The sequence below is a fragment of the Girardinichthys multiradiatus genome, chromosome 4, assembly GCF_021462225.1.
Source record: "Girardinichthys multiradiatus isolate DD_20200921_A chromosome 4, DD_fGirMul_XY1, whole genome shotgun sequence".
In the NCBI taxonomy this organism is placed as follows: Eukaryota; Metazoa; Chordata; class Actinopteri; order Cyprinodontiformes; family Goodeidae; genus Girardinichthys; species Girardinichthys multiradiatus.
Window position 1 is genome coordinate 2,199,612 of NC_061797.1, and position 8,555 is coordinate 2,208,166.

The following is an 8,555-nucleotide window of genomic DNA, read 5'->3' on the forward strand; positions in this document are numbered from 1 at the left end:
TGTTTGCGCATGTTGACTTCCATAGAACGTACCGCTTCCTAGTTGCATGCCATGGGAATTACACCCTCTTCACGTCTCTACTGTGTGAACCATGTCGACGTGTTAACAGAAACGGGAAACCTTGGCTTTTCTTCTTTTTCTTGGAGGTCAATTTCAACTGTGCTTGATGGGTTTTTTCTACCGCCACTGGCTCTGATTCATGTGCCTCCATGTTGGGATCTGATTACTAACCCAGGCGATGGTTCACCGCCATTGCATCTGGTGTTTTATTTTTGTTTTTTTTAATTCAATTTTTTATTTTTACACCATAACGAATGGGATTCCAAATATACCAAAGTAAAATACTTAAAACATCTTCAAGTAAAAGTAAAACTTCAGTTTTTTGTAAACTGCTTCAAAAAGTGTAAATTACAGAGAAATTGTACTCAATTACAGTAAAGCACTTAATGTAATAATTACTTACCACCTCTGCTGGCTTTAGAACATCTACAGTACAAGTCAGAATTTTTTGTTGCAGCACTTTCCTGGAGGGCTTTCTGTATCTCTAAACTTTTCATCGACACCTTTATGTTTCATAGTTTTGTTTCACTGCTCCATCTTCACGGCTAATGCGGACTTATGTAAAGTTGCATATAGCATTAGCGATTGACAGGTGATGTTCCACGGAGGAATGACATGACGAGATATCTATCTGTTGAATGTGAGAGACAAACAGGAATACTCAATTTATGTGTCATTAGTAGGGACAAGGCTTTGCCAGTTTGTGACTGCTGCGTTATAAGAGCCTCAGAGTGGAAGGTTTTAGCTATTTTTACATGGACATAAGTAGTCGGACTAAACGGCCGAACGGACTAAAAATGTGTCTGGAAACATGTCAGTCGGAATATTCTGATCGGATTCCGCAGGATCGGAATGAAATTGGAAGACTGAGTGGGGTGGTTTATGCCGATTGACAATCCGATAGGTATGCATGTAAATGCTTGACAGGATCAAGTTATTCTGAATGAAACAAACTGACCTGAGTGTGCATGTGTACCCCGAGTCAACGTGACATATTTCTGTCTTGAGTGGCTAGTCACTCTGGCTAAATGCTAACAGAATATTCTGATCTGCAAGTTTACATGATACATTTTTAGTCCAATCGGCCATTTTATTTTGATTATTTATGTCCATATAAACGGTACAATCCGGTAATTTTTTGTTTTTTAACCCGAATACATTTTAATCCAATTGTGAAATTTTGTGCATGTAAACGTAGCTACTGTCTACCAAAACCAGCCCAGTAACGCTCATTAATGTCTTTACAGGTCCACTTCGCAACCGCACGCTGAGCAGACCTGCCTGAATGGAACAGAGGAGAGGTAGAGAAGGCATTGAGGCATTGTGCCACCACAAGACGAGGCAGAGAATAGCAGCACCTCCACAGGCTGAACCTCCAGCCCACTAGCCCATCGGCTCCCGGTAGTCCCATATGCCAGTCCGTCCCTGAATTCCAGCCACAACTTAAGAAGTACAACCAACCAGAGGAGCCGCTGGACATCCTTTACACTGCCATTATTCAGTCTCTCCTGTGCAGCTCCAACACTGTGATGTGGCTCTGCCACAAGACAGGCATGGGCCAAACTGCATCAAACAATCAGGTCTGCACAGATGATCATCAGGGGCGACCTTTCCTCCGTTCAGGACTTGTAGAGGTTCAGGATCAAGAAAGGGTGCCTCAAATGAATCACAACAGGAACAGTTTCTTCCCTGAGGAAGTCTCTCTGACACAAGAAAGGCCTTGCAGCCAGAGCCGCTATACGGGATGTGTACATATACATACACTATATTGCTAAGAGTATGTCTGTCAACCCACCGTTGCCAACACATAGCAACTTTCCTAGTCCGCAAACATCTTCCACAAGGTTTAGAAGTTTGTTCATAATTAGATGAGAAACCCAAAACTGCAGCCTCTGCTCTAATTCATCCCAAAGCCGTCTAGAATCTTGAGGTCAGGAATCTGTGCAGACCAGTCAAGTTTCTCCACAACAAACTTTGTACACCTGCAGCGATGGAAGTGATTGTAACACAATAATTCATTAAACTGGAAGTGATTGTGACACAATAATTCATTACTGCCATAAACACTTATGGAAATATAGTGTATGTTATTCTTTTTATCTTTTTATTTCCTCCAAACTATATATTTATACTAAAGGTCTGTATGCTGTGAGCATATGAAACCGAAGTCAAATTTATGCACACAAACTTGGACAATAAAGCTAATTCTGGCTGAACACAGAAACAAGCAATAGCTTTATCAAATAGTATCTGTTTAACACAGCAAAAGAAACCAGTCTTTTTATAAATTAGCACATTTCTTCACTATGGCTTTTGTAGATATTCTATATTTACATTAATTGTTTCAGATATTGTCTATTATGTTGGATATTTATTTAATTAAAAATATAGCATAAATCAGGGGATTGTTAACTGAATATTTTCAGTTTTGACCGTTTATTTAAACGGTGACGGAAAAATCTAAAGCCCATCTGTCATTTTAACAGATTATCACCCCAGACGGTGGCAAGTTAACAAGTAATTAGTCGTTTGCTACTACGGGGGCGCTGAAACAGAGTGCTTGACGGATCAGGAAACCCCTCATTCGAAGAGTCTTGCCGACTGTTCAGACTGCCTCTGCTGGACAGGCATGGTAAGGCGAATTCGTCACTTCTTGTTTTTGCTGTTGCACTTGGTGGATTGTTTGGTGTGTGAAGGATCTCTCATTTGATCTGATTTCTCTCTACTGTTATACCTCTTACTTGTTCTAATACATAAGCACTTTAAAACACATACTTTCTGTTGCTGCTTTTAACGTTTGGGGACTCTCCGCGTTATACAAGGTTTTTTCTAGTAGTGGTAAGTGACACACCCGCTGAGAAGCCAACTCTGGTAATCGGCAGCTCCATAGACAGAAACGTGGCACTAGAGACACCAGCGACCATAGTCAAATGTCTGCCAGGGGACAGAACGGGCAACATCAAATCCTACCTGAAACTGCTAGCTAAGAATAAGCATAAAGGCAGTAAGATTGTTATTCACGCTGGCGGTAATGACACCCGGTAACGTCAATCGGAGGTCACCAAAGTTAGTGTTGCTTCGGTGTGTAGGTTTGCCAAAACAATGTCGGACTCCGTAATTTTCTCTGGTCCCCTCCCCGATCTGACCAGGGACATGTTTAGTCGCATGCTGTCATTCAACCGCTGGCTGTCTAGGTGGTGTCCAGAAAACGATGTGGGCTACATTGATAATTGGCAAACATTTTGGAGAAAACCTGGTCTGATCCGGAGAGACGGTATCCATCCCACTTTGGATGGAGCAGCTCTTCTTTCTAGGAATCTGGCCGAATTTATTAGTTCTCCAAACCTCTGACAATCCAGGGTTCAGACCAGGAAGCAGGGTTGTAGTTTAACACTACTCTCTGCAGCTTCTGTACTGCTACCCACCCATTACCCTATTAAGACAGTGTCTCGCCCACGGCCAAAATTGAATAGATTAAAAAGTAATCTAAAACCAGGAAATCAGGAACATCTAATAAAAATAAGCACAACTCAGACTAAAAACAAAAATAAAACAATTAAATGTGGCTTACTGAACATAAGATCTCTCTCTTCAAAGACATTGCTAGTAAGTGACCTGATTTGTGACAATCAGATTGATTTATTTTGCCTCACAGAAACCTGGCTGCAGCAAGAGGATTATGTTACTATAAATGAGTCAACTCCTACTAATTATTTAAATTTTCACATTCCGCGAAATACTGGGCGAGGAGGAGGAGTAGCAACCATCTTTCAGTCCGATTTATTGACTAGTCCCAGACCAATCAATAACTACAACTCTTGAATATTTAATCCTTAGTTTTCCTCATCCAAATGGCGAAGCACTAAAACCACTTCTGTTTGTTGTTTTGTACCATCCACCAGGCCCTCACTCTCAATTTTTAGATCAGTTTTCTTTTATCTGATTTAGTGTTAAATACAGATAAGGTTATTATAGTGGGGGATTTTAACATTCATGTTGACACTGAAAGTAATAGCTTAAATATAGCCTTTAATGCTATCTTAGATTCAATTAGCTTTGCTCAAAACATTAATAAACCTACCCACCTTTGTCTTTATTCTCTGGACCTTGTGCTGACATATGGCATTGAGTGTAAATACATAACAATATTTTCTCATAACCCTGTCCTGTCTGACCATTTTTTAATAACCTTTGAGTTTAATTTACTCCACACCTGAAATAAATTTTCATTATAGTAGATAATTATCAGACAATGCTGTAACAACCTTTAAAGAATCTGTTCCACTTTTGATTTCCTCATTATCACAAAAAAACACAGAGGAGGGCAATAATTTTGTTTCTTCCCCTTCACAAATTGATTCTCTTGTTCATAGTGTTACTTCATCATTGCGTGGTGCATTGGACAATGCAGCCCCCTTGAAAAAGAAGGTAATTATTCATAGGCTAGCTCCCTGCTTTAATTCAGAACTACGTACTTTAAAGCACAATGTTAGAAAATTGGAGAGAAAAAAAGACACTTCACCAAGCTAGAACAGCTTATTTCTCATCATTAATAGGTTTCTCTTTAGTACAGTTGCTAAACTTACACAGAGTCATAGCTCTGTTGAGCCATCCATTCCCTTAGCTCTCAGCAGTCATGACTTTATGAGATTCTTCCAAAATAAAATTGATTCTATTAAAAAGAAAATCTTTGACATATTCCCAAAGATGATTACTTCATCCTCAGCAAGTGAGACAACATTGGAAGTAACTGTAGAACCTGATGTGTGTTTGGACTGCTTTGATCATGTGGAGCTTCCTGAGTTATCAGAAATATTAGCTTCATCTAAACCTTCAACTTGTATGTTAGACCCAATCCCAACCAAATTATTTAAGGAAGTGTTTCTTCTGATTACCAGCCCCATTTTAGATATGATTAATGTATCCTTAGTAAATGGATATGTAGCAAAAGCTTTAAGGTAGCTGTAATTAAACCTTTGCTTAAGAAACCTTCGATTGATTGAGATGACTTAATAAATTACAGACATCCAATCTTCCATTCTTATCTAAACTTTTTGAGAAAATAGTTGCTAATGAAATGTGGAAGCATTTACACAGCAATAACCTGTTAGAAGAGTTTCAGTCAGGCTTCCGAGCTCATCATAGCACTGAAACAGCTCTGCTGAAAGTCACTAATGATATTCTTATGGCCTCAGATAATGGACTTGTGTCTGTACTTGTCCTCTTAGATCTCAGTGCTGCATTTGATACAGTTGATCACAATATTGTCTTAGAAAGGCTGGAATATGCTGTAGGGACCAGGGGAACAGCGATAGGCTGGTTTAAATCTTATTTGTCTGATAGATTCCAGTTTGTTCATGTAAATGGTAAATCATTTTTAAACTCCAGGGTTAATTGTGGAGTACCACAAGGTTCAGTACTTGGGCCAATTCTCTTTACTATATATATATGCTTCCAATAGGTGAAATTATCAGGCAGCATAGAATACATTTTCATTGTTACGCTGATGACACTCAGCTTTTCTTATACATGAATCGTGATGAGCCCAACCAGTTAGATAGACTACAAGCATGTCTTGAAGACATAAAAACTTGGATGCCTTTACATTTTCTGCTTCTAAATTCAGACAAGACAGAAGTTGTTGTCTTTGGACCGGAGTCTTTAAAAAAGAAACTGCTTAGTCAGTCACATAACCTGGATGGCATTAAATTGACCTCCGATAATAAAGTAAAAAACCTTGGTGTTATTTTTGACCAGGACATGTCATTAAATCCCATATTAAACAGGTTTCTAGGATTTCCTTCTTTCATCTCTGGAACATTGCCAAAATTAGAAGTATCCTGTCCAAGATTGACGCTGAAAAACTAGTCCATGCATTTGTTACTTCAAGGCTGGACTATTGTAATTCTTTACTATCAGGATGTCCACAAAATGCAGTTAAAAGCCTTCAGCTGATTCAAAATGCTGCAGCAAATGTTCTGATGAAAATTAAAAAGAGATATCATATTTCCCCTACTTTAGCTTCCCTTCATTGGCTCACTGTTAAATCCAGAATTGAATTTAAAATCATCCTCCTCACATACAAAGCCCTTAATGATCTAGCTTCATCATACATCAGAGATTTGATTGTTCCATACGTTCCTAACAGAGCACTTCATTCTCAGACTGCAGGTTTACTGGTGGTTCCTAGAGTCTCTAGAAGTAGAATGGGAGGCAGATCCTTTAGTTATCAAGCTCCTCTCATGTGGAACCAGCTCCCAGTTTTAGTCCGCGAGGCAGACACCCTGTCTACTTTTAAGGCTAGGCTTAAAACTTTCCTTTTTGATAAAGCTTATAGTTGTGGCTTAGGTTATCCTGAGCTATTTTTACTTCCTTCTTCTTCCCTCCCTGTTGGATGGAGTAAGGGGGAGTCAGGTTTAGCCTAAACCGGCTCAGTTATGGTTGAGGTGCAAACACACCCTCCATTTCTGCTACCTGTATTACCTCCTCTCTTTTCCAATGGTTTTGATCATTCTGACAGAGAGGGGTATCCCAATCGTTGTGGTTTTAAGTATAACAATGGCCATCAGTGGGCTCTAGATGGACAAACTGTCTACTTTTAAGGCTAGGCTTAAAACTTTCCTTTTTTATAGAGCTTATAGTTAGAGTGGCTTAGGTTATCCTGAGCTATCTCTGTAGTTATTCAGCTGTAGGCTTAGGCTGCTGGAGGACATAATGACCACTTTCACCCTCTTCGCTACATTCTCACACTACTCTCCAATGTTGCATTATTTGCTGTTATTTCAGCTTTTAACTTTGTTCTCTCTCTTTTCTCTTCCTAGAAGCTACACCTGGCCTGACTCTGTGTCTACCTGACACCTTTCTGGAGAGGGGCATCGTCCAGGCTTCTGCTGGCAACAACTTAATTGCTCACCCTCTACCAATGATCCACATGGCCCTGTCTTTCAGTGTTTAACCCTTTCTTTCTCCTAGACATGGCAATTGACTGAGCTTTTACTGTGACTAACTGTATGTGCTCTCTTTCAGACTCTAACCTTGAAAACTGGCTCAGAGTTTATCTGTTCTTTCTTTCTAGGTGAAACGACTAAAGGAGCTACATCCATTAACATTTACTTTTCCTTCCCATAGAAAGGACTCCTGGATCAGTGCTTCTTTGTTCTCTTTGTGTCTCTGCTCTGTTCTCTCAAACCCCCAGTCGGTCGTGGCAGATGGCCGCTCACACTGAGCCTGGTTCTGCTGGAGGTTTCTTCCTGTTAAAAGGGAGTTTTTCCTCTCCACTGTCGCTACATGCATACTCAGTATGAGGGATTGCTGCCTCAATGCTGCTCCTTAGGCAGAAAAACTTTTATCCAATTTGAATAAATAACTAACTCTGACTGCAGTGTTCAATGGTTAGGACTAATTGGAATGTATGTACCTGATTTTTGTGAAGTGCCTTGAGACGACATGTGTTGTGAATTGGTGCTATATAAATAAACTGAATTGAATTAACTTCTAATTGCTTCAATGGCCCTTTTCATTGACGTGACTGAAGTCCCCGCCTCACTTCCACTCCGCCTTCTTGGATGGCTCCGTGTCGTTTCACAGCTCTTGCAACATTGCATACTTTTTCGCCCATGTATAATTATCTAGTCCTTACAGCCACCTGATAAGGCAATGTACCTCAAGAAAACTGCGGCCATCAGCAAGGTGGATGCTTATGCCTGTTGGTTTGTTTAGTGCAAATCTGGATGATTGGCCACGCATATTACACAATGAAGGAAAGGTAAGTCTTAAAATACTTTAAAATGTGACAGACCGTTGCATGTTATATGTTTCTTTCTTTATGATAATTATTGAAGAATTATTGCTTAAAATAATGCTTGCATTTCAGATATATATTGTTAATTTAATCGTGTAAAACGCATTTCAAATATTACTGGTCTGTTTGAACTATGGTGAACACAAACGGCCCTTGATGGCCGATTTCAGTCCCCGTTTTAGACTAGGTGTCTCTCAGGTTAAGCTGTCTCCAGAAATGTCCCCGATTTTATTATTTAATGCATGAGAAAAATTTTTGCATGTGTGGTTGAGTATAGATTGAACTCATAAAATCCAGCCCGACCAGACCCGGGCCGGTGTTCTGTCAGTTCAGCATAAATGTCAGAGTAGCATACATATAGTTAAGACGCATGCCGGGAGGTCTGTGACATTTAGAGGAGCCGACAGTTCATCATACACTACAAAATACTACAAGAACTAAGTCAGTTAAATTAAAACACTATAATGTGTCTGCTGCTGATTGTGGACCTGCCCGTGGGCTAGGTTTCTCTTAAAAGTTTTCAAAGTGGGCGTCGAGTGGTGCAGTGATTAGAGAGGGCACCCCGTATACAGAGGGTACAGACCTCAACGCAGCTGTCCCGAGCTCAATTCCCGTCCTCGGTACCTCTGCTGCACGTCTTTTCCCCTTCTCCCTGACCCCTTCCTGTCAGCTTGCCTTCAAATAAAGGCCACTA

At 40.1% G+C, this 8,555-nt stretch overlaps 1 protein-coding gene across 2 annotated transcripts in view; it reads right to left on the minus strand.

Annotated features, from left to right (window-relative positions):
- The window catches only part of arnt2 (aryl-hydrocarbon receptor nuclear translocator 2), a 132,915-nt gene that overhangs the window by 120,260 nt on the left and 4,100 nt on the right, over positions 1-8,555 (minus strand). The gene's annotated exons all lie outside the window — the stretch shown is intronic.